Source organism: Erythrolamprus reginae, chromosome 1 (assembly GCF_031021105.1).
Source record: "Erythrolamprus reginae isolate rEryReg1 chromosome 1, rEryReg1.hap1, whole genome shotgun sequence".
Classification (NCBI taxonomy): domain Eukaryota; kingdom Metazoa; phylum Chordata; class Lepidosauria; order Squamata; family Dipsadidae; genus Erythrolamprus; species Erythrolamprus reginae.
Genome location: NC_091950.1, coordinates 294,065,572 through 294,092,901, shown reverse-complemented (window position 1 = coordinate 294,092,901; position 27,330 = coordinate 294,065,572). Strand labels below are relative to the sequence as shown.

The window sequence follows — 27,330 nt, the reverse complement described above, 5'->3', positions numbered from 1 at the left end:
ATTTTGTGTCAACAAACGTGAGCCAGTCCCCAGAATTTCTGATTATCACCTATGAATGTTGGCTTCCAATTTCACTTCAGCAGTTTAAAACTGTGAAATGAAATTAATCAAACAATGTATCATATAGAACAAAATATGAATAAAATAATTAGCATAATCATGTTCAGTGGTGGGATTCAAGTAATTTAACAACTGGTTCTCTGCCCTAACGATTTCTTCCAACAACTAGTTTACCAACTAGCTCAGAAAGTTAACAACAAGTTCTCCCAAAGTGGTGAGAACTGGCTGAGTCTCACCACTGATCTTGTCCCAATATACAAACTAGGCAAGCAGAATTGTAAATTACTATTGTTTTGAAGCTAGATTACTTCTTGCATTATGCCTGCTACCTTTTCTGCTAAGATGTTCAATGATGAATACATAAGAAGAGTGAAGACGAAGAAGAAAAGAATAACAAATCAACCTATCACTAATGGATTATCAACTGTGTGCTACAAATTCATCCACAGAAATTTATATTTACTGTATACCCCATCATCAGAAGGTGATGCATTAACCATTCACAAATGTTGAGTACATGAATGAATTATCAATGAAGCTGTAAGAATGCCTCCCTAAAATCTATTTAAAGAACTTTAATTTATAAAAATTCAATAGAGTTTTCTAAGAGCCTCTTTGAAAAATTTTAATAGCATTCTATCAACCATGGAACATTGGAACTCTTCCAAGCTATAACAGCAGACAAAGAGGAATGACAGAGAAGAGGAGAGGAACAAACACTAGAATAGAGAGGAATTAAGAAGGTTGCTTTCTGCTATGTCATTGCATTGGTGCAATTTGCTCAGTGTTGTCTGAAGTGACTGACACTGTTCTCTCGGGTTTCAGATATGAAACTATTCCAGCCCTTTAAACATTGGGAATTGAAGCTGGCACCTTCTTCGTGGAAAGCAAAATCTCACTGCTTAATAAAATATATCCTGGCCAAATAATAATGTGTTTATTATTAGTATTGCAGGCTAAGGTGCAGGAAATAGAACTTGAGCAAACGTAGCATTCTAACAAGAAATTTAGAAGAAGCTGCACCAATAAATGATAAGACTAAACATTTCTCTTCTCCCTATGGGAGGAAAAAACCCAGCAGTTTCATATTATGCACTAAATCTTTTTTTTAAAGTATGGGTTGTTGATTAATGGCATAATACTAAGTAAGCACTGAATTAAGTGGTTGGTTGGTTCATATATTGCACTCACAAAGGTAAACAACATTATGATTCAAGGCAATAATCCTAGAAGTATTCTACAGGAAGTTTCATTGTGAATTTAAAATTTTCTGGATTTTATAATCAAGTAGGAAACCAAAGATAAAACCCTTAAAAGCAAGGAAAGCTATTCTTATCTTATAATTTGCTCAGAATATTCAAACTTTTCTGCCCAGATAACATTTCTCATTTTCTAGAAAATATGTTCCAAATATGTTCCATCTAATGTATTTCCCACCCCATGCTATGGTAGTAGAAAATAAACAAAAATGTCACTATGGTTCCTGCTTATTTCTCAGGTTCACAGGAAAAATAGTTATTGATTAGTTTATATTTGAATGTCATCTGTATTAGTCGATCTGAACACAATTCACACTGAGCTAAATTTAAATAAGACTGATAATCAAATACAACATAATTATTCAAATAAGAAAAATGTAGTTTAAAACTGAGAAAATTTATCTGTAGAAAGATGTTTCATAATTAGAATGTCAGAATAGAAAAAAAAAAAATACCGGTATTTCTTACCCAGTTCATTTGTTCATTAATTCAGTCAACCAGTAGAGCTAAAAATGGTGTTGGAACTTATTAGCATCTTGTACTTTAAAAACTGTCTGACAATGCACCTTTATCTGCCTGAGTTTTCATTTTATAATATTATTAATTGCTTGGGAGCTCTATATTTTCTCCAGCAGTAGAATTTAAAAATAAATAAATAGATAAATAAAAACATATCTATTACAAGACTCATAGTCCACAAAAACAATAAATGGCAAACCTGTAACCAACAGAAAAGATACTCTGTATTTAAGCATGCTGTGCTAACTATACACAGTAATAAGATAAACTCATCAGATAATCAGGGGATGATTGCACCAGTAAGAGCATGTTATTTTTTTAAAAAAAGAATGGGGCAATGAAAACTGAAGTAAACTGAAGTAAAACTGAAGAAAATTTAAAGAATATATCAGGGCAAGCTAATTGTAAAACAATTCTTGATGTCATTCTAGTCGTTTTCTATGTTTCATACAGAATTTCTCCAGTGAAAGTGGTGAAGGAAGATCTTATTTTTAAAATTATTATTATATTTTTATCTTCCTTTTTTAATTGCTTCACTCAAGGAGGCAAATACTGTATATGTAATACTCCAGCCTTCTGTTTTGTTCCGATCTGCAACCCTGTGAGGTGGATAATTATTTAAAGCTTATCCAGCCAGCTTCTACACCTAGAACTCCAAGTTTCTAGTCCAGTACCTTTGCTTCTACAGCAAGCTGGCTCTCGCACCAAACTTGGACTTGCTATTAATTTTGTTATTAATTTTAGTAGCAAAAGTAAGATGTAGAATTGAAAATTAACTCTGCTTCACTTGTCATTTGACAGATGCTGTCCCAAAAATGTCTCCTCAGAAGTTTAGAAAACTGAGTATTAGAATGAGTACCAGTAGGAGAAAAAAACCTAGGAAAAAGCCTTCAGAAGTGGGACTGCAACAAGGAGACTCTGGAGGTGAAAAATGCTAAAATCTCTATGGTATGCTAAAATCACTAAAATCATGACATTTTTAAAATCAGACACCCCCCAGCAGTTTTTCTTTCAACATCTCAAAGTTTATCCCCTGTAAAATTACCAAAGTAGTGTTGGAGTGTAAGTCATTGGAGGAATGCATGGCACCAATGACTAAGAATTGATCTAAACTCCCATTATTTTATGCATAACCTCAATGAGCAATATGTTTTGAAGAGATGCTACAGCAAAATAACCTTGACAGTAAAATATATGAGATTGTTAGCTGAATGCATGTTGTGAAAACTGTTCCCTAAACTGCCAAATGTGTAGGATGAGGATTTATTACTATGCAGCACAAAGGGGAGCTGAATCCCAATGAGAACATTTTCAGAGATGGAAGCTGATAGAGGGGAAACAATGATCTTCGGAATTGTTGACATTGACGTGAAAAATTGCTTTGTACATGTATGGAGGAAGGAGGAAAAAAACGGACCTGTGTTTGTAAATGTTTAAAAAATAAAATATTTTAGTGGTTCAATATTTAGAGAAAATGTGAACTATAAAGCATGAAATAATCCACTTCATCAAAATCATACGTTGAGCTATGATTATTGCAATTGCATAGCAAACTTTATTTATACAATGACAAAAACCAAATGCTGTGATTTTGATTGTGTGACATAGCAGATAGATAGATAGATAGATAGATAGATAGATAGATAGATAGATAGATAGATAGATAAACTAAATTATAGGGAGGGGGAGAGGGAGGGGGAGAGAGAGAGATAATAGGATCAACACAACATTTTGAGCCCCTATAAGGACTGAAACTGGTGAGGCAGGGATCTTGGATTCTCCCTTCACATAGAACAATTTTGTAAAGAGGTACAATATATAGCCATTGATTGAAAAGGAAAGAAGAGCCTCAAATTTATTTATATAAATGGTAAGAATTCTAGATATTTTCATATGAAAAACTTTTTTTCATATATATATGATGTTATGCCGGGCCCTTCACTAGTGAGTTTGGAATGCAATTCAAACACACACACCATCACAGAGGAAAAGAAAGTAAGTTTATCCAAACTGTTTTTGTTCTTTAACTATGAAGTGTCCAAAGGTCAATAGAAGTCCTGGAATAATCCAAACAGTAGCAATGGTCTTTCTCCAACGGATAAACGCCCACACGCACACTCCCCAATGCCCGTAATTTATCCCCAAACACATTAACCTAGTTGCCTCTGAAACAGGTGTTCTCTCTTATCTTTGGCTACTGCACAGTTGGTCCCTTCTTGCCATGAACCTGCACACACAGGCATCCACAAGTGGATCCTCCTCTGACGTCTCACTAATTGGAGCACTGACTGATGGACTGGCTGCACCCATCTCTCCATCTGATTCCTCTCCCCCATTGTCTGTCCTTGACCGTGAATCAACTTCACTATCTGAGTCTACTGGCAATAAAACAAGTCTCTGTGATCCCGAGAATTCTTCTAAATCCTCATCCAAATTCCCTATTGCAGGAGCTGGCCCAGAGCCAACCATAACATATGGCTTCTGAATTCTCAGCAATGAATCTACTTATCTAAACCTTCTCATGTCTACTTGGAATGTAGAGTGGGGAGATTTAATTGCCACATTGAATTTGAAGCCTTGACAGCCTTAAACCCCAATTTACAGACTTAAATGAATGGGTTATATATTGGGCACACTTAACATGCATTGTTTTCAGGTACTGTGCTAAACCAAGGCCAAATAAATTGCATTATTGTTTAGTATAATAATCCAGTCTAAGCCATTCAGTTTTGCCCAATTAGGGTGGACAAAGAAAATGATGGCATCAGATACTATTTAGTTAGATCTGATGGCATCAAATACAGATTTAAGCAAATGCTTTGGGGCTCTTCAGAATGAAAGTTCCTGAAGTGGTAACACACACATCTGTCTTTACAATAACCTATTTTAAGCAGGTTAATGTTTCTCTATGCTTTTCATGAAATTTCTCATTTGCTTATCAATGAGAGTTTTCCTTTCATTGCTGAATATCACACTTGATTCAAGTTTTCCATTGTATATAAGTGGAGAGAATGACTTTGTCCCACACATTCAATTGCATGGATGGCACATTGTGTACAATTTTCATGGGATTCTTGTCATAACCATTTAAAGCATAAAATTAAACTGTTGTATTTTATTATTTATGTTCTTCAATTCTACTAATTATATGTCACAGCCAATGTTGGTCATTTTTCTTCTTTTTGATTCAATCCCTACCTAAGAACTTAGAGATTGCAAAGACAGCATCTAACTGAGTATGAAATATCCCTAAAGAGCCTTTGTCTGTAGTTGGGCTGTTTTAAGTTGCCCATATTTAAGCAGACCAAATTGTTTTTTAACTCTGTATTGGATTGTACTTAATGCTCCAATAACAATTGGTACATTGTCAACTTCTCCAAATGTTTCCAATGTTTTATTTGCAAATATCAATATTTTATAATGCTTTCTCTTCCTTTATTCAATGAGAAAGCTACCAGATGTGCTTCCATTCAAATCCAGGAAAGAAAGACCCCAACTCCATATTATTAGAGAAGAGTACTTTTAGTGAATAAGAGTACTTTTAGTGAATAAGCCCTTCATGGCACTGGACCAGAATATCTCCGAGACCGCCTTCTGCCACATGAATCCCAGCGACCGATTAGGTCCCACAGAGTGGGCCTTCTCCGGGTCCCGTCAACTGGGCAATGTCGGTTGGCGGGCCCCAGGGGAAGAGCCTTCTCTGTGGCGGCCCCGACTCTCTGGAACCAACTCCCCCCAGAGATTAGAACTGCCCCTACTCTCCCTGCCTTCCGTAAACTCCTTAAAACCCACCTTTGTCGTCAGGCATGGGGGAACTGAAACACCTCCCCGGGCATGTCTAATTTATGCATGGTATGTTTGTGTGTGTGTATGTTAGTAAATGGGGTTCTTTTTAAATCTTTTTAAATATTTTAAATTTATTTAGATTTGTCATAATTTGTTGTATTTTGCTGTGAGCCGCCCCGAGTCTGCGGAGAGGGGCGGCATACAAATCTAAATAATAAATAAATAAATAAATAATAAGATCTGAGGGGAAAAAGGTGCATAAAATATATGTAGAAATAAATTCTAAATCCTTCCCCTCAAACCCTGGGCTGATCATTCAATCCCAATTCCCCCCCAGATGTCATGCGGGCAACGTCTTGAGGTGGAGCTTTCGCATCTGGCTGCAGAAACTGTTGACCTTGAGTTGGCTATAAAAATGTCCATGTAGGCCACAATAATGATGAGAACTTCCCTCCCTAGCCCTCTCAAACAGATCAGCACTACTTCCCCCTCGTTCCAAATACCTAACCGCCTCCTCTCCCAAATACCTAATCTCCCCTCTCCCCATTGAAGCAAGAGGCAGTGTGGAGGCTAACAAAATCAAATATGGCTTTTCACAATTTTCACAATTACATTAATGCTTGGTGTGTGATGTCTCAGGTGTCAGGCAGTTGTAAATTTAAAATCCCATAATGTTTTCTCCCCTGTCAATTAATTTAACATCATTTCAGGTTTTCAGTCATTATTATTGATGGTATATCCATGTTTTTGTATAGATTTCAATGTAGTAGCTTTCCAACTTGTTCATGTCCTTTTTTATATATATATAATGAATGAAATTCTGTAGTTTTACTTTCATCTGCTTATTATATGATCAATCATTTCATTCTTAACTCAGAACAATTGGTATTTACTATCCAAACTGAGATTTTTGTCCTTTTGCTTTGAAGGTATTTGTGTGTAGTGCTTGTTCTTTGACTTTAAAAAAAGTATTTCTTCCATTTTCCTTTTTAATGTACCTTTCTTAAGCCACCAATCTTTTCTGATATTGACTGATTTCTTTTAAGTGTATTTCAAATATGGGATGTTTTGGTTTTCCAATTTTCTAATCTCCTTTCAAGCTATTATTTTTTATAGTCATGCTTATATGCCATATCTTCAAAGTAGATGTTTTTCTTGAGATTATTTTAATATTTCCCCCTTCTGTTGATTGATGTCTTTGAGATCTTTTTTCCCCTTTATTAAAAAAAATACCTTCCACCTTCCACATCAAAACCCCACACCTTCCACATCAATATTCTTTGGAAAATATAATCTATGCTATAAAGACATAGGACATCATCCATACTCATCAATTTTCTGGCTAGCCAGTCAAAGTTATCAAGGTCTATCTGGTCAGTCAGCTATTCCTACAGTATCTCAAATTATTAACAAGTTTCATGAGTGAATGGCTATGATTGTATAGTTAATAATAATAATAATAATAATAATAATTTATTAAATTTGTATGCTGCCCCTCTCCGTAGACTCAGGGCGGCTCACAACAAAATAGTGACAGTGTAACAAATCTAATATTCTAAAACCCAACATTGGAACAACATTGGAACCATACAACACAATCATACCATGCATAAACTGTATAAGCCTGGGGGATATCTCAGTTTCCCCATGCCTGGCGACATAAGTGGGTCTTTAGTAACTTGTGAAAGGCAAGGAGGGTGGGGGCAGTTCTAATCTTTGGGGGGAGTTAATTCCAGAGGGCCGGAGCCACTACAGAGATGGCTCTTCTCCTGGGGCCTGCCAGATGACATTGTTTCATCGATGGGACCTGGAGAAAGCCAACTCTGTGGGGCCTTATCAGATGCTGGGATTTGTGAGGCAGAAGACAGTCCCGAAGGTATTCTGGTCCAATGCCATATAGGGCTTTATAGGTCATTACCAACACTTTGAACTGTGACTGGAAACTGATCGGCAGCCAGGGCAGGCCGCAGAGTGTTGGAGAGACGTGGGCAAATCTAGGTAGCCTTATGATAGCTCTCACGGCTTTGTTCTGCACGATCTGGAGTTTCCGAATACTCTTCAAAGGTAGTCCCATGTAGAGAGCATTGCAGTAGTCAAACCTTGAGGTGATGAGGGCATGAGTGATTGTAAGGAGTGACTCCTGGTCCAAATAGGGCCGCAACTGGTGCACCAGGCGAACCTGGGCAAATGCCTTCCTCACCACAGCTGAAAGATGGTTCTCTAATGTTAGCTGTGGATCGTGGAGGACGCCCAAGTTGCGGACCCTCTCTGAGCGGGTCAATAATCCTCCCCAGGGTAATGGATGGACAGATGGAATTGTCCTTGGGAGGCAAAACCCACAGCCACTCCATCTTATCACGGTTGAGCTTGAGCCTGTTGACACCCATCCAGACCCTAACAGCCTCCAGGCACCGGCACATCACTTCCACTGCTTCACCGACTGGACATGGGGTGGAGATGTACAACTGGACATAGGGTGGAGATATGCAACTGAGTATCACCCCATGCCCTTGGACCCAGCGGTTTCATGTAGATATTGAATAGTAGGGGAGAAAGGACCGACCCATGCGGCACCCCACAGGGGAGAGACTTAGAGGTCAACCTCTGACCCCCCACTAACACCGACTGCGACCAACTGGAGAGGTAGGAAGAGAACCTTGTAGGGAACTGAGGAGCACCCTTCCCCAAGGAAGTGACATTACTAATTATTAGACTCTTATACTTATATAAGATTATATAAGCATACTCTTAGAATTCTATTATAATTATTACTTGTCTTCTGTGAATTCTGTGATTTCTACCAACACATGTTCTTGAAGCAAAATGACTTTCTTCTTCATATGCTCTTGAAAATATACCTTGTAAAAGGCAGGGGAAGTAACTCCTGACTGCAACTCGCATCTACCACTTCTTACTGGGTAGTCATGATCCAGCTTGCCTCTATGAAACAATGTTGTTTATCAGAACTTAAGAAGTCTGCCTTCTCTATTGAGGTGCTTGCCTTATGGAGCAAGCGCCCATGCCCTGCCGAAGAAACAGATAGCCCTGATTCTGTTGACCTTCATGAAAGTGCTGAAGACTTCCCCCACCAAGTCATCAAGTCACAGAGGTTGGGGACTGCTGCATTATAATGACTGGAATGTAATTGATCTAACAAGACAAATAGTGAGATCCTGAGAACTCTAGATAGCCAAATTAGCTATTTAAATACACAATACAAAATTGCACCCTTTAAAAAACTAATTACTTTTTTTTCCTCAGAGAAAACTATATTTAGGAACGTTCAAAGGCCCTGCATCACATGAGTAAGGAAGTGTTTAGAAAAATATGGCAAACAATTTGAACACTTAATTTAATTTATATACTAAATTGCCTGTGGGGTTCAACTTTTGGTTCACACAGGATAGATATATTAGTCATATTATTACAATTATTTCATTGTATTTTTTTTAAAGCCAGCTATATCTATATGTTTCATCATCTAGATTTAAGCAAATATACTTACTATGAGATACTGTTAAAAATGAACAACTCATCATTTTATTTCGACAAGGAACCCTAATTATATTCAAGTTCAGGGATTACTTGGTTGTTATTTGTAGGTTAGGCTTTCTCTGCTTTGAGAGTTTCCACAATTGTTAAATGAGTTATAAGGATTAAAAGAGCAGAATATTTAAGCATAAGTCAAATTAATGTTCACAAACTTGAGAGATTATTAATGCAGAGAAGTTAAAACCATTTGAACAATAATTAAAATATAAATTTTCTCTACGTTTTAGGACTAAGAAACAAATACAATTATATAATACACAACTAATAAAACAATCAGTTTTCATTAAAGAAAGGACACCATGCAATAATCAGATTTTGTAAATAATTATTAATGTGTTGCCCTTGAAATTGCTGCAAAGGTTACTCAAAACATACACTATTGAGCAACTAAATAATAAATATCCAGAATCAATATCCTCATACTTTGCAAAAATGGATTGAAAACCATTATTTATTGATAGTGTATTTTACAGTTCCTTCTATTGAGCACTCTAATCATGTAAGACAAGTAACATTTAAAGTCCTTTATGAGATACAACACTGTTATACTTACAATTGTTTGAAAGTTCTGTCCTCATTTATATTTAAGTTTACACCAACATAAATTGCCTTTAGCCAATCTCATTTCTAGAGAAATAAGCATTCCCCCCCCCCCCCCCAATGTATTCCTATTACTGTAGCTCCTTGTTTTATAGCTAGAGAATCTTGGAAAGATTTACACTCTATATGGATATAAAAACGTATCTAATAATTATGTTTTCCTGTCTTTTTTGTTCATAGTGAAGCAGTGCTAAGAAGCTCCAGGCAAGGAGCTGCAGGCTATTCTTTGACTAAATCTCTTGGCTAAGTATCAGTCATTTGCCAAAATGTGTTGGTAGAAATCACAGAATTCACAGAAGACAAATAATCATTATAATAGAATTCTAAGAGTATACTGTATTATAGTAGTCTAATAATTAGTAACTATATACTCATAGCCATTCACTCATGAAACTTGTTAATAATTTGAGATACTGTAGGAATAGCTGACTGGCCAGATAGACCTTGATACCTTTGACTGACTAGCCAGAAAATTGATGAGTATGGATGATACCCTATGTCTTTATAGCATAGATTATATTTTCCAAAGAATATTGATGTAGAAGGTGTGTGGGGGGGGTTAATAAAGGGGGGGAAAGATCTTAATCTACATCAATCAACAGAAGGGGGAAATATTAAAATAATCTCAGGAAGAACATCTACTTTGAAGATATGGCATATAAGCATGACTATAAAAATAATAGCTTGAAAGGAGATTAGAAAATTGGAAAACCAAAATATTCCATATTTGAAATACACTCAAAAGAAATCAGTCAACATCAGAAAAGGTTGGTGGCTTAAGAAAGGTACACTAAAAAGAAAAATGGAAGAAATGCTTTTTTTAAAGTTAAAGAACAAGCACTACACACAAATACCTTCAAAGCAAAAGGAGAAAATCTCAATTTGGATAGTAAATACCAATGGAATATAGATCAACTGACTCTGCACCAAACCATCAAAGTTATCATTCATTATTATTTCAGATATTATTAAAATCTGAAATCAGATTATCAGAATACTGTACATGTATGGATAGGTTGAAAACGTTTTAAAAAAGCACTTTTTGCTGAAATCTTTTTCTTTCATCTTTGGAATTTGCTCCACATTTTAGGGCAGCAGTAATTTGAAATTAGCATGAGCATTTCAGTGCTACAGATCTGCAGAGGACTCATCAATGTCCTTGACATGGGTTTGCTGCTCCAAGTGAAACAAAATTAAGACAGTATTGCAGTTTCTTTTGGAAGTATGAGATGTGACTTCCTTATTCATGGCAATTTCCACCTTATCATCTTGTATTCCAGATCCTCAGCTTTCTCCCCTTTTTACTGGTGACAGCATGGGCGTGATTGCTCAGTGGTTAAGACACTGGGATTGTCAGCTGGAAAGGTAACAATCCAGGTTCGAGACCCAAGCACTGCATGATAAAGTTAATTCCTGTTATTTGTCCCATCTCCTACCAACCTAGCAGTTTGAAAGCATGCAAATATGAGTAGATAAACAGATATCACTTTGATGGGAAAGTTATTATGTAATTTCACACTATGATGGAAATATCTCTCTCAAACAACCCAGACTCTTTCAAATGAAAATCAGAGATTAGCACCACAAATTTCTGTTGATCATGACTGGAGGGGGGAAAACTTTAGATCCTTTATTTATGGCAATGGTTCTCAACCTTTCTAATGCTGCAACTTCTTAATGCAGTTCCTCATGTTGTGGTGACCCCTAATCATAAGTCTAGTGCCAATTTTCCCAACAGAAGTTTAAGCTGATTGGCAGGAAGATTAGAGGGACACCCCCAATGCAACCGTGTGATTGGTTGGATTGTAAAAATATGTTCCCAGGTGCCAGAATAGAAGCTTTAGTTTCTAACACCATGGGAAATTTGTCTTTTCCCATGGTTTTAGGCGACCCTTTGAAATGGTCGTTCGACCCCATAGGGGTCCCGACCCCCAGGTTGACAACCACTGATTTATGGTAAGGCAGAACACCACCTTCTGTAACTAAGGATCTATCCTGGCAACTGTTCTATCCCTGGCCTACACATCTTGAAAACAAAGAAAAAATCCTTGTGCTGATATTTCAAATCAATCTGCTTATATAAAAAGAGTCTCATTTACACAAGCCAAAATCATGCATGTGAGATAATCTTGGCAGTTTATCAGTGAGGGTAATTAAGAGATAACAGTTCTTCAGCTAGGCTGTTGCCAAAGATCAAAGCTACTTGTGCATTCCTTCATGAGATAAGGAGTCTCCAGTTCCACAGACTTACTTTTATAGCTTCCCAGCATCTTTGTAGACAGGGCACTTTTACTCCAAGGATTTTAGCAGGAAAATAACAGGTGGCTAATATAGCCTGGCCAAAACCTCAAACATCATCCGACTCCATTGTAAAATGTTGGAACTTCACCATGAATTACCCATACGCCATCCTTAGATACCTATAGGAAGTGGTCAACAATTCCCTAGAATTACAAACTACAGTATATTTCCTTTTCCCATACAAATATTCTTGTCTTTTTCTTAGTCTTCTAAAGCGGGCATCTAACAAAAGCTCCTGATCTTCCTCTTGCTCTAAGTCAGCCTCTACTGTCATTGGCCTATCTGCCACCTCTGGTAGTCCTTCAGTTTCATCCAGGTCAATTTCTCCCTCACTCTCACTCTCTGCATCAGCTGACAACACCACTGGCCATAGTTCCCTCTAAGCTGAGCAGTGAGCAATCACTCACTTAAAAATAATCATCAACTCAGAGTTTTTCAAACCTGCCCAGAAGCCGAGAGGGAAAGAGTGAGAGGGAAGGAGAGAGAGAGGAAAAGAGGAAGAGAGAGAAACAGATAGAAAAAAGAGAGGAAGGAAAAGAGAAAGAAAAAGAATGGGAATAAGGAAGAGAGAAAGAAAATCAAAATCTAGTTTGAAACTAGCTCAACTATTTAAGTGGCATTTTGATATTGATAGAGTTGCCCTATTATGAGCTCACTGTTATAGACACACAGTACAGTATTTTATTTTGAAATTCTCTGAGGCAAAACAGGGTGGGTTTTTTATTTGTTTGTTTGTTTATTTGTTTGTTTGTTTATTTAATATTTCTGTGCCGCCCAGTCCTGAAGGGACTGCCGCTCAGACACTATACTTTTCTGCCCCCCCCCAAAAAAAAATTAGAGGGAACACTGCCACTGGCCCAGGATACCAAGATGGGACTGACTCATCCTCCTCAGAATATATAATTACCAGAGTTGGACAAGGAGCACTCACAACAACAACACTGTTGCACCACACCCAAATAATCAAATTTAGATGATCCAGACAATACTGGGATAGTCCATCCTGTAAAGCAATGCTTTTAATCATCAACAATTCTAGTTCTGTGGATACCCCACTAGCATGCTTCCTGGAGAATTCTGATATTAAGATCCACTCAACTTAAAGTTATTGAAGTTGAGAAACACTGGCTGAAAGGGAATACTTTGCATACTCATAAAAGTGAGGAGTAGCTAGAGTATTGTTTTCATAGGCTTATATAAGACTAAAATGAAACTGCCAAACCTAAAGATCAGTAATGGGTTGCAGCCACCTGAGATTGGGGCTCCAGGAACGGAAATGGAAATGTACATGTATCTCCATGCTCCTGATGCCCCTGCGTGTGTCCACCTGAAATTTGGCTTCTGTGCATGTGCAGCAAGTAAAATCTTGTGCAAGGATGCTGTCTTGCGAGGATGCTCTTGCACACAAGATTTTGCTGATTTTCTCTGGGGTTTTGGTTCTGTGCATGTGCTGAAGCAAAGAAATCACCAAAAATAGGTGAAATCTCACATGCACAAGTGTCTTCATGCAATATTTCGCTTGCTGCACATGCACAGAAGCCAAATCTCATACCGAGAGGCATGCACGTACCTGCAATGATCCCAGAGAGTTCACTGGTAGCAGGGATGGGCTACTAACCAAAATGGCAAAAATGCCATTCTGTTGGCAGAAATGGAGCATGTAGCCTCACTCCATCACCAGCGGGTGTGCATGCACCATGCATGCTCAACTGGCATGATTCCAGTAAAAATTACAGCTTTTTTGCTTCCATGCATGCTCAGAAGCAAAGAAATTAGCAATTTTTGGTCAAATCTCACTGCCACAAGGACATCCGCATTAGATTTTGGCTGCTGCACATGCCGAATCTCAAGGCGGTACCTAGAGTGGCAGCTGGGGCCAGCACAACAGCAGCCTACCCAAACTCCGGTTGCATGTCCTGCTCTCTGCTCTCCTGCAGCACAGGCATCCCTCAGCGCATGCAGGGGAGCATAGAGCAGGCCAAGTGGCTGGCGCTCGGGGCCACCCTGTCTGCTCCCCGCGCCATGGCTCATTGACCTACAGGAGATTGAGAGCAAGGTAAGAGCTGTGGCATGGTGGAGTGGTGAGTGGACAGAGCTGCCACTCATGGTGGTGCCAGGCGGCAGCGGGTGGGGGTGGCATGGTGAGGGTGCCACAACAAGGTGGCTTGTGCTAGGGTGGAGGCTCGTGGCATGGCAGAGGATCATGGCATGATGGAGGGCAGGCCGCTTGTGCTGGCACCAGGGGGCAGCGGGGGCTTGTGGCATGGTGGAGGGTTGTGGTGTGGTGGAGGGTCATGGCGACACCGCAGAATGGGCAGGCTGCTTGTGGTGGTGCCAGGAAACAGTGAGGGCTCACAGTGTGGTGGGGGCTTATGGCACAGTGGAGGGGTGAGCTGACAGGGCAGCTGCTCGCCCCTCCACCACGTCACGAACTTCAGCTGTGTCACGAGCGTGACAAACAGGTGACAAGGAGCCTGCCCACTCTGCCACAAGTGGCAGCTCTGTCAGCTCACCCCTCTACCGCACCGTGCAGGCGAGTGGATGGGAGCAGACTGGCAGTTCTTACCTTGTTTTGCCGGTTGCATGCACGGAATCAAAAAAACCCCGGAAATCGTGTGTGTGTTTTCACGCAACTTTCAGCTTCTGCGCATGTGAAGAAGACGAATCTTGTGGCGGGCATGCGCACACTCCTGGCCCATTTCGGTAGGACTGGGAACAGTAGCCCACCACTGACCAGTAGCGGCTGATAAGTGCAAACCCCGCCTGCTAAAGATGAAAAAGCCTTTAAGCTGTGTTAGTAAAGGCCAGGAAAATCTCCCTTAGGGGAAGTAATTAAGAAGGAACCAATTTGAGAATGTGAATAAGTATGATTTTGGTGTGGCTGCTTTCCAGAGTGGTAAACTTCCAAACCTTGGAGCTTGTGTATAACACCTGCTGAAGAAAATGTTGATGTAGTCTTGATCATTTCTTAAGGCCATCTGTGATGCAGCTTGAATGGATTTATGATGATTTGTAGGACAAAAATGTAAGATACATACTGTGTTTCTCCAAAAATAAGACATCCCCTTTTAATAAGCCCAATCAGGCTTTTGTCTGCATGGAAATAAGGTCCAGAAATTATTTCAGGGTTCAAATAATATAAGGCAGGGTCTTATTTTCAGGGAAACATGATAGGACAGATAAAAGTTCATTATGACATTTAGATTCTACCTAAAATCTCAACAGATGTACAGTAAACAGCAGATGTAAGCAAAAAAAAGAGAGCAAGTAATCATTATGCAAATTAAGTGATATTATGTTTTTATGTTATGCACAGTTGTTAAAATTGAAACCTAGCTTCAAAACTTTTAATGCCTACAAAGCACTCTTTAGAATGGAGCTGATCTCCACCTTTCAGTTTAGAGAAGATTAATTCATGTAGCTGAGGTTATTTTTGTTGTTCAGAAATTTGAGAAGAAAGCTGCATATTATTTATTATTTCTTGAACTTTTCTTAAAAACACTGAAATGCAGTAAGAGATCAGCCTTGCCTTTAAAAGCTCTACTGTAAAAGAATCAGACCTAATTTCTTTTTTTTAAAAATTCCAGATGCAGATTGTGATTAGTTGACATATTACCAATTGCAGTTTTAAATACTGAATATAGATCTCAGTTTACTTGATTTTTTTACTATATAAGTTTTACAAGTAATGTACAGTGAATTGTTCATTTTCAGTGACAGTAGAAGAATAAGTTAGTGAAGATTGGACTTAATCCCTAGATAGTTCAGTGGATTTGAAGCTGGCTGATGTGTAGGTATCAGAGGGTTGTTGTTAATGGTGAGTATTCTGAGCAGAGACAGGTTACAAGGAGTGTGCCACAAGGTTCTGTTCTGGGTCCTATTCTTTTTAATATCTTTGTGAGTGACATAGGGGAAGGTTTGGTAGGGAAGGTTTGCCTATTTGCCAATGACTCTAAAGTGTGCAATAGGGTTGACATTCCTGGAGGCGTCTGTAATATGGCAAAAGGTTTAGCTTTACTAAATAAGTGGTCAAAGCAATGGAAACTGCAGTTTAATGTTTCCAAATATAAAATAATGTACTTGGGCAAAAGGAATCCTCAATCTGAGTATTGTATTGGCAGTTCTGCGCTAGCAAAAATGTCAGAAGAGAAAGATTTAGGGGTAGTGATTTCTCACAGTCTCAAAATGGGTGAACAGTGCAGTCAGGTGGTAGGGAAAGCAAGTAGAATGCTTGGCTGCATAGCTAGAGGTATAACAAGCAGCAAAAGGAAGATTGTGATCCTGCTGTGTAGAGCCCTGGTGAGACCACATTTGGAATACTGTGTCCAGTTCCGGAGACCTCACCTACAAAAAGATATTGATAAAATTGAACAGGTCCAAAGAGGGGCTACAAAAATGGTGGAAGGTCTTTGTTGTGGTTAGCTCTGCCCCAGCTCCTGCCCCAAGGACTGTGGATGTGGGGGAGACATCCACATGCTGCAGGCCTGTTTTGCCCCCGGTGGAATCTGATGATGAAGGCTCCTCTGACCAAGAAGACATGAGTGACAGGAACGAGGAGAGTGTGGCAGGCAGCTCAGAAGGAGATCAATTATCTAGCTCCTCCTTGGATTCAGAACAAGAGTTAATGATACAGCCACACATGCGGAGAGCGATGCATAGGCAACAACAACTGAGAGATTATTATCAAAGAAAATGAGGCCACCTGTGGTTGGGTGGGGCTGTGGTAATTAGTGAGGCTGCTATAAATAGCAGCCTGTGGGTTTGGCCATTGTGGAGAATTATCTGATCGTTGTGTTTCGTGACTGCTTTACTGACTTGGACTTTTTGTGTGCTGATTTTTCTCCGCTTTGAAACTAAACCAGAGCAAAGTGTGTCTCACTTTGTGAAAGAAGGACTGTGAATTCCCTCACAGCTGCAAGCTAAGTATCACAGAACTGATAAGGGACTTGTATAAATTACCAGTTTGTTTGTAGACGAGTGCTCTTTGCTGTACCAAAAGAGGGCTTAGTTGAAGTGAATTTTCATTATAAAGAACATTGTTTTGAATTTTCAAACGTGTGTGTGTCTGAAATTTGTACCTGTGAATTTTTTGGAGGAGTGTACCAGAGAGCCCGACAGAACAGTTTTAGGCATAAAACTTATCAGGAAAGACTTAATGAACTCAATCTGTATAGCCTGGAGGACAGAAGGGAAAGGGAGGACATGATTGAAACATTTAAATATGGCAAAGGGTGAAATAAGGTTCAGGAGGGAAGTGTTTTTAATAGGAAAGTGAACACAAGAACAAGGGGGCACAATCTGAGGTTACTGTACTTGGGGGAGAGATTAGCAGTAACGTGAGATAATATTATTTTACTGAAAGAGTAGTAGATGCTTGGAACAAACTTCCAGCAGACATGGTTGGTAAATCCACAGTAACTGAATTTAAACATGCCTGGGATAAACATATATCCATTCTAAGATAAAATACAGGAAATAGTATAAGGGCAGACTAGATGGACCATGAGGTCTTTTTCTGCTGTCAATTTACTATGTTTCCATGTTTCTGTATAACTCAAATAACAACTACAATACTTCTCATTGTCTAGATTTTTAAAAAGGAGTCATACCATGCCATTTTTATTTTATTTTTTATAATAATAATAATAATAATAAGAAGAAGAAGAAGAACAACAACAACAACAACAACAGCAACCACAACAACAACAACAACAATAACAACAATAATATGTCCTAGGCCCCTTAGATGGGGTTCGACTAGTAATTAATGCCAAATCTGGCAAAACAACTAGCTGATGTGATATTATTGTAAATAATAATGTTATTACAGATAAAGGTAAAAATTAAAACAAAATAATTAAAATATAAAAAAAGAAAAAATAGTCCAGAGTGGGGGAAATTAAAAAAGAAAAAAAAAGGAAAGGAAAAGATATATAAAGAAATAAATTACTTCCTTCTTTTTCATGAAAAATACAATTTCAGTAACATTACAACAGAGGATCTTTTTCCCCCATATTTCATTTCATACTTAAATAGATTAATATTCCCACAAATGGTAATAAAGAATTTATTTCAGAATTCTTTGCATTTTTTAAAGCTATTCCAAATGGATTTTTCTTTTTAAAAGAAAATGAAAAATTGGGCTTCAGAGAATTTCAATATTTAGGGTGAATAGTAGCACTAAGGATAAAAGTTTTACAAGGCTGAACTTTTTATTACAATACCTACAGGTAATTCTAGAATAGGCTTTAAAACAGGGGTCCCCAAACTTTTTACACAGGGGGCCAGTTCACTGTCCCTCAGACTGTTGGAGGGCCGGACGATTAAAAAAAACTATGAACAAATCCCTATGCACACTGCACATACCTTGTTCTAAATTAAAAAACAAAATGGGAATGTACTATTTAGAGGGGGGAGAAGGTCTGAAATTCATATATGTTTATGTTTTGTTTTTGATTTTCTTTTGTTGACATCTGATTGGCTATACAAGGTTTTCTTGGTTTATAGAAAAATGTATAAAGAAAGAAGGAAGCACTTTGGCATAATGGTTAATAAGTTAGAAATATAATTGGTGTTGCACTTTTTGAAGGAACATTAAGGAGGGAATTTAATTAAAAGAAAATGAATGTAACTGGATTACAAAATTAGAAAAAAAACCTTTTGCAACTTTTTTGATGATTGATATTAGTTACTAACAAAATACCACATTTTATTCATGGAAAATTAGATGGTACACTGTGTTGTTTGAATGTATGTTGAGAGAAAGATTTTAAAAAATTACCCCCCAAAAAAACAGTCCTTCCTTCCTCTGTCCCTCCATTTCATTCTTCCTTCCTTCCTTTCTTCCTTGTTCCCTCCATTTCTCCTTCTTTCCTTCCTTCCCTCCTTCATTCCTCTCCACTTCTCCTTCCCTCCCTCTCTTTCCCTTTTATTTCTTTCTCTCTCTCTTTTCCCTGTGCTCTTGTCACTCACTGGTGGGCCGGATAAATGGCCTCAGTGGGCCACATGTGGCCCACGGGCCATAGTTTGGGGACCACTGCTTTAAAACATTGGAAAGAGAGAAAAATATAAAGCTTTTGCTTTTAAGCTAAAAAAAATAGAATAATTAATAGACCTAAAGAAACTTGAAAGATGACATGTATCAAATTTGTTAATATATTTTAAGAAGCAAGGTTAGGGTCTATGTGGTTTACTGTGAAAGACTCTTTAAAACAATGGATTCAAATTGAAACTATGTTACAGTCAAATAATTTATAACTCAGTGTCTTTATTTTTTTATCCAAAACATTTTTTCTAGAATAATTTTTTTCTAAAATAAAACAAACTCTGGGTGGCTCCCAATCAAAGTAATGAGATTTCAAAACCAGGAACCAGTTTTAATTAAATTTCATTAGATTTTTATGGTTTACCTTAATGGCAATATATTATAATTTGGTGTATTCTTTATATAAGGTAATTTTTCACTAGTAAAGTACCATACCTCTTTGTTTACATTGTAGTAGATAATTTTTGCATTGTCTATGTTTTTCTTTCTTTGTAAGTTATCTAAGATTTCTGTTAATCAAGGTACCTGATATTGCTTGCAAAAAAAATAAAGTTCTTAAAAAAATAAAGAAAAATATCTTATTTATAAACAAATTATGTCCTAATCAGCAGAAATGTTTCATTTTATTTTCATTTCTTCTCAGAAAGTTCTTCAAAATTTTAATACATCTCCTTTGTAAATTCAAATTAAGTAAGTCATTCTTCTAGCTTATTATTTGCATATTTCTGTTAATTATTAAAACATTGGCCAGTTTCATTTGCATGTCTAGTGTTACATATTTTTCCATATTATTTTTTGCAATCTGTCTTTTTGTAATCCACATCTGAATAAGCCTCAGGCTCAATCTTATTCAGTAAAACTTGCTCCTCTTTTATAACAATTTTTAAATCCAGTTTTACGGATGAAATCTTAAGAGTAATTTTTGAGCACATTGTTCCCAAATATCCTTGAATTCTTCCAAAGTTATTGTGCTCCCTTCTGTATTAATGCAGCTCTTCTTCTTAAATTATTAGTTATTGGTTCCCTCTAGTATCCAACCTGCGAAGTCCCTTTTTATCATGCTTTTTTCTAATCAGCAGAATTTTCCCATGTGAAGGTTTTGTACATTTTAATTTCAAAATCTTCATGTTTTATAGAATTTTAAACCACTCACAGGAAGGATTCTTGTAATTAATTTCAAACCTCATTTTATATCCTCATAATCCATTTATAACTTCCGGAATCAACATTTTAAATACCTTTTTGCTGCTTATGTCAAAATAAGATTTTTTTAAAGTCCTCAAACTTGCATAAAAATGACTTTCACTCAGAATTGAAGTAGACTCAGCCAGTGTAAGGAAATTTGCCATTTTGAAGATTCCTAAATATCCCAAAAGCAGCTAACATGCAATTTCCAGAAAAGTGATTAAGAGAAGAAGTAAGCAAATCAGTGTCTTTTTGAAGATGCCCACTGTGGCTTTGCCATAGATAGTGATCCATTGTTTTCCAGATATCTAAATGCACCAGAGATCATTGTCTTATGATCTCCTCCCACAAAACTTTTTTTAAGCACTGCTAAACAATCCAAGTCTTCTCCTTATATGGAGAGGAATTCGGAGAAGCAAGTCCATGGCTCCTCATTCCATCAACTCTATTCTCAGCAGAACCATCTTTTCCTCACCCATGATTTCCTGGAAGTCACAGTCCAATTTTTAAATATGGTTTTCTAATTAGATGATGTACTGAAATGTATCTAATAATATGGTGCATTTGAGAATAAAATGCAGATAAAATGTGAATCTGGTGAAAAATATGTACAAAGATATGTCTTTAAAGGAGTATAGGAAACATATTTTATAAAAATAACACAAAATTAATGTTTTCATAACAGTACAGAATCATGCTAAAATAACATGAATACAAATTAATGGACAGGTACAAAATTGATTTGGGCTGGAATTAGTTAAATCCATTCCTATCTGGTCCTCACTTCAAATATTTTTTAAATTGACATGCCAAAGCTTATTACTTATATTTCTTCAATTCATTTGCATCTTGGTTGACGTGTATTTATGCTTTGATAAAACATTTGAAATGTGAAACTTTAGTGTTAATGCATATAGATTTAAAGATGTTCCAAGTGTCTGATGTTTCTATGTGCACATATATGTGTGCATATATATGTACACTACTCTTTCATTGAAAAATATATACGTAATATACAAAATTGGATGTAAAAAGTTAAAACAAAGCTAATTTCAGACTACACAATTTCAGTATGTCAAATTTAATAACTCATTTTTCAGATTCAGAAGCTAGCTACATACAGTATATGAGATTGGTTTGTTTTCTTTCTCTATCATAAAATATACGAGTATTCCTTTCAATGTAATTAATTAAGCAGTTTCCCTTTAAAATTGTACCTCTTTACTTTGGGCAAATCATGATAAATTAATCATAGTCCATTTATAGCAGAAGGATGCAATTGTTTCTTGGTTAAAGTCAGGCCTTGGTCTTTGAGATGCTAGAGAAGAAAACTATATCTGAATTAATTTTGATTATAATTAATTTATAATTAAAATTAAATACACACACAATTATTACTATCCAGTCATGTTTGTAATCTCTCTCTTTCCCTCTCCCCCCCTCTCTCTTTTTCTCTCCTCACATCAAAAACCACATTGTAGTAGTGATAGTTTTTGGAGGTCATACTATTCACACATTTAGTGTGCCTATGAGCCACATGAAGCAATTAGTTCTCAGACAATGTACCTCTCTCTAATGGGAAACATTTATGTGACAGGAGCCACTGCTCAGTGCAAAAGGACATATTTCGCATGCAGAATCTCTCTACACAATTTGAAAAGTTCACTCCCCTGCTCATCCCTGGGCAAAAGACTAACCACACTGACATAAATATGCTACATTCACATTGTTTCTGGGAGAACATAGTCTACATCAAAAATTAGTTAGAATTAACTTCAAGAAAAGAAGTCATCCAATTAGGAGAAATATACAACACTACCTTTTGATTGATTGATTGATTGATTGATTGATTGATTGATTGATTTCATGCCTGTAAGTCAATGTTGACTCTTTAAAAAACCCTTCAGGGTTGTTGTTGTTGTTGTTTAGCAAGATTTCAGAAGTGGTTTATCCTGGCTTTCTTCCCAAGAGAAAGGAGGACTAGCCCAAAATCAGCTAGTTTATTTATTTATTTATTTATTTTATTTATTTATTACTTAGATTTGTATGCCGCCCCTCTCCGAAGACTCGAAGTTAGTTTCATGCAGTTGATTTAAAATCAAAATCGGCTCTCTTTCAATTTTGATTTCAGTAAAAACAATGGCATTGTGCCTGAATTAGACAATGGCTAACACAGTGATGCCTCTACTTAAGAACTTAATTAATTCCGTGACCAGGTTCTTAAGTAGAAAAGTCTGTAAGTAGAAGCAATTTTTCCCATAGGAATCAATGTAAAAGCAAATAATGCATGCAAACTCATTAGGAAAGAAATAAAAGCTCCAAATTTGGGTGGGAGGAAGAGGAGGAAGAAGAGGAGGAGGACAGTTGCTGCTGAAGGAAGAAGGTGAAGTGAGGAGAATCAAAAAAATCCAAAACTTTAAGGCTTAAAAAAAGAGGGACTCTGAGGACACAAGGAGGAGCATACGCCTCCCATATACCCAGTGCAAAGCTGCCTCCCATACACTGCGCCAGAGAGAGAAACCCAGGTAGGCAATAGGAGGGAACCTCCCGCTCCTTTGACCGAAAGGCGGCTGCTGCTGCTACCTGCTTCCTCTTCCTTCCGATGCTGAAGGGCTCCCCTTTCCTCTTGCTCACTCGCTTTGTAGCCAGTGCCTTTCTTTCACTCTGGTGACTCCTCGGTTTGGCTGAAGCCGAGTTGATCCAGCCAGGGTGAAACACCTCCTTTTGCCTTTCCACACCCAGATGTTCTGTGAGGCAACCTCGCGCTAGGTGTATGGGAGGCAGCGCAAGGGAGTCACCACAGCGAAGTGGTTTATTCCCTCTCCAAGTGCCCAGAGAAAGGAAAATGCTCTGGGCTGCCCAGAGCAAAGGGAGTGTTTCTTTTTTCTAGGCGCAGACAGAGGTTTATTCCCTCTCCAAGCACCCAGAGAAAGGAAAATGCTTTGTTCACTCTTAAGCGCCACCCAAAGGCTCCTCTGGCAGCCCAGAAAGCACAAGATGGCCGGGATTAAAGGGGGAATGGCAGGAAAATGGCCATGCCTTTGTGCCGCTCTCAAATTTCCTGGGAAATTTTTCCGGGCTCGGGTTCTTAAGTAGAAAATGGTTCTTAAGAAGAGGCAAAAAAGTCTTGAACACCTGGTTCTTATCTAGAAAAGTTCTTAAGTAAAGGCGTTCTTAAGTAGGGGTACCACTGTATTTGTTTTCATGGATTTTCATCATGATATTATATTTAAACAAATTTGTGAAGAAAATTTGAATTTTAGCTCAAAGTTCTGCCTCACCAATCCTCAATGAGGGAAACTAAGGGGGAATGATTTAAGGCCATTCTGTCAAGAATTTCAATACCCTATCTATGTGATTCTCTCAGAACACAAGCTGTATCTACAAAACCATAAGCAAGAATAGCTAAGTACAATTATTCATGAATGACCATCCAATTGATCATTCACCATAAAGATCTGCGAAATCCTTATTAGGGATAGTATTTCTATTGTTTACAACATCTGACGTTGAAAAATATCAGAATAGAATACAGATACTGTACAAATAAAACAGACAAATGAACCTCATTTTGTTGATGAACAAAATACCACACACTTTTCCTTGTCTGCAGAGCCAATATTCTTCAAATATATCTTCAGATCTTATGCACATCACTGATAGAGCCAGTTCCCCCTGATAGTAAGATATCATTTTCAAAGAGTTGATGAAGAGTGTGTTAGTCAAGACACTCATTAAAAATAAAATAGCGTAACAGATAAAGATCCTTTGTTATAACTATAGTTTATTGCTCCCATAACCTATGCTTATGTGGTTAACATGAAATAAAAAATGATCATAAATCAGGCTATTTAATATTATTAATTATTTATGTTGTACCTCGGACTACAGAGCAGTTTTTAAATGGGCAGGTTTGTGCCATGCTCAGATCTATAAATTGTTTATAACAACCTCTTTCCTCTAAAGCATTTATACTAGAATGTTAAGATAAGATGCAGCGTGTAATCTTTACTGATTAGACAACTGAAGTTTTGGCCAAAGGAATCCTTCCAAAAAATGCACTGTATGGGTGGGTGGGTGAGTTTATATGTGTGTTTGGCATTCATGTTTGTCTCTGTGTGTGTACTTATGCATGTATGTATTACCCTGAAAAAATTATAAGACCGATGCTATGAGTTACTTTCCTACATCACCCCCAACTTAGAAGAAATCTCTAGAAACGTTAATCCAAGGACACAAAGTAAACCCATTTTCAAGGCACACTTGAAATTCGGTCAAATGAGTTTTGAGGGGCTGCTATTCCACAGGACCGGCACCACAACACATAGGGTCCAGATCTAATATATACTAAATTAAGTTATTTAATAGACAAAATCTAAAGCAGGAGTGTAAAACTCACGTCATCAGGGTGGCATTATATGACATATTGGGACTTTTCCCCCTTCGCTAAACCATGTGTGGACATGATCAGTGAGTGATGCATCCAGCCCATGGATGGGAGTTTGACAGCCTTGATTTAAAGCAAATCATTCAGCTTTGTACAGAATAAACAGATAATTTTGAAAACATATAGTCATTCCGATAATTTGGGTTTAGGGTAATAACTAACTTAAGTAATGTTGTAGTTGGCTTTGGCCCAGCTCCTGCCCCAAGGAATGTGGAGGTGGATGCAGGGAAACATCAACATGTCATAGGCCTGTTTTATTGCCGACAGAGTCAGGTAGTGCAGTTTCCTTGGACGAAGAAGAAGGTGGGGGTGACTTGGAAGAGGGGGGCTTGGCACACAGCCCAGGAAGCCAATCTCCATTATCTTTAGTCGATTCGGATGAGGAAGTGTTAGACCCACGCATGTGCAGAATTATGCATAGAAGAGACCAATTGAAGAAATTGTTCTGTCTGGGTGCCCCCAGACTTCAACACCAACTGGAAAAAGCAGCCAGACACGCTGGTAAAAGCAAAAGCACTTTATAGTTTGAAAAATAAACACAGAGAAAAACCTGTTCTTCCCAACAGGCAGGCTATGAGACTTCACAGCAGAGTCCTGATGGCCAGACAATACAGCAGACTTCTTGCTGGCACACCCACCACTGTAGAGAATAAGACCCACAACTTTTTCCCCCAAGGTTTCAGTATTCAAAGTCACAAACCAGAATTCCAAGACGCCAAAGATCACAGCCAGGTCCCAGGACTCCCAAAGATAATACTCCACAAGCCAGGAAGGGTGGGTCTGCCTTTTCAGCCTTTCCAGAGAGCACCACACCCAAACCCAGCTGTTGCCTCTTTAGTGCTGAAAGTACCTGGCTAATTGTCCCCTTCGTTGTGTTGCTCTTCTCTGCCGGAGATCGATTATTGCTTGTGCATTTTCATCTAAGGAATCCAGGCTGCTTGCTGGGGAGAGCTCCCTCTCGGGGGACTCTGGCTGTCCTCCCTCTCCCTCAGCCTGAGATTCCTCCTCCCCGTCTGCCTGAACCTCCTGTTCCTCATCCTCCCCCTCTGAGCAGGAAGCCGGCAGAGGATCAGCCGTTCCCTGAGGGGCCTCAGACGGAATCACAACAGAAATATTACAGGAGATAAGAGAGGCCACCTGTGTTTGGGTGGGGCTCCAGTAATTAGAGCTGCTGATATAAATAGCAGTGTGTTAGCTTGGCCGTTGTGGAAGATTATCTGATCGTTGTTTCTTCAGGACCGTGCCTTGCTGTTTCCAGACTTTGTTGATTTTTCACGACTTTGAAACCAAAGCAGAGCAAAATGTGGAGGTCTCACTTTGTGGAAGAAGGAGGGCTGTGACGTTCCTTCACAGCTGCTAGCTAAGTACTTAAGGAATGATTAAAGGGAGTGTACAGACTACCAGGTTGTTTTGGGACAAGTGCTCTTTGCAATACAAAACGGGTGCTTTGTTTCTTTTGAATTTTTGTCATAAAGAACATTGTTTTTGAACTTTCAAATGTGTGTGTGTCTGAAATTTGTACCCTTGAATTTTTGGGAGACTCATACCATACAGCCCAGCAGAACAAGTAATAACCAATTTATTGAATTGTATTTGGAAATATACTGATAATCAGCACAACTTAGAAAGCAGATATATTATTGTATTAAATTGTACTATATATTATATAGGTCTGTCCATCACTGCTTATGCTATTTAATTCTGGACAAGTTGTAGTTTCTTGGTAGTCTTCAAGAGCAGCCCCATGTTGAATATGTTACAATTGTTCACTTGCATGGTGACTAAAACCATAAATAGGTCAGTCTAAAAATGGGCATAATTGGTTACATGAGTAGTATCTATTCCTCAACTAGGTGATGAGAGACAAGATAAACTCCCACATTATGTCCTAATCCAAATGGGGTAATACTTGTCCCTCCAGAGCCAAGGATGATTAAGTTCACAGAACTTAATTCCAATAATTCCACCGATCAGTCTTGCTTTGTTTCAACCATCTCAGGTTAGGCAGAGAGGAAACACAACTAAACGAGCTAAATTGGTTTTATTCTAAGGCTACATTAACAGGATCCAATCCAGGTCAGTCACTGAGACCAGACATCCTCAGAGCATTTGGACTCGTGCTGGAGCCCATTTTCAAGGAACTGCTCTCTAGCAGAATATACACAATCTGCTAGAGAGAAGTTCCCTGTGGATAGGCTCCAGCATGAGTCCAAAAATCTGGAAGATTAAATCTCTGGTCCTAGTGACCCACCCCGATTGGATCTGCAACATTATCCTGAGACACTTATATTTGCCTTCATTCTTGCTTGCTTGTTTGTTTGTTTGTTTGTTTGTTTGTTTGAGTTCAAAGGGACCATGAAGGCCATCGAGTTCAACCCCCTGCCCAAGCAGGAATCCTATAGTACACCAGTCAAGTGGCAGTTCAATCTTCTCTTTAAAATGTCCAGAGTGTTGGAGTTCACAACGTCCGCTGGTAGGTTGTTCCATTGGTTGATCGCTCTGACCATCAGGAAGTTCCTCCTTACCTCCATGTTGAATATTATATTAACAGAATCTTGAAAGTCTGAAAGTACAAA

At 38.1% G+C, this 27,330-nt stretch overlaps 1 protein-coding gene across 3 annotated transcripts in view; it reads right to left on the bottom strand.

Annotated features, from left to right (window-relative positions):
- Window positions 1–27,330, bottom strand: part of GRIK2 (glutamate ionotropic receptor kainate type subunit 2) — a 581,525-nt gene that overhangs the window by 314,240 nt on the left and 239,955 nt on the right. The window lies entirely within an intron of this gene.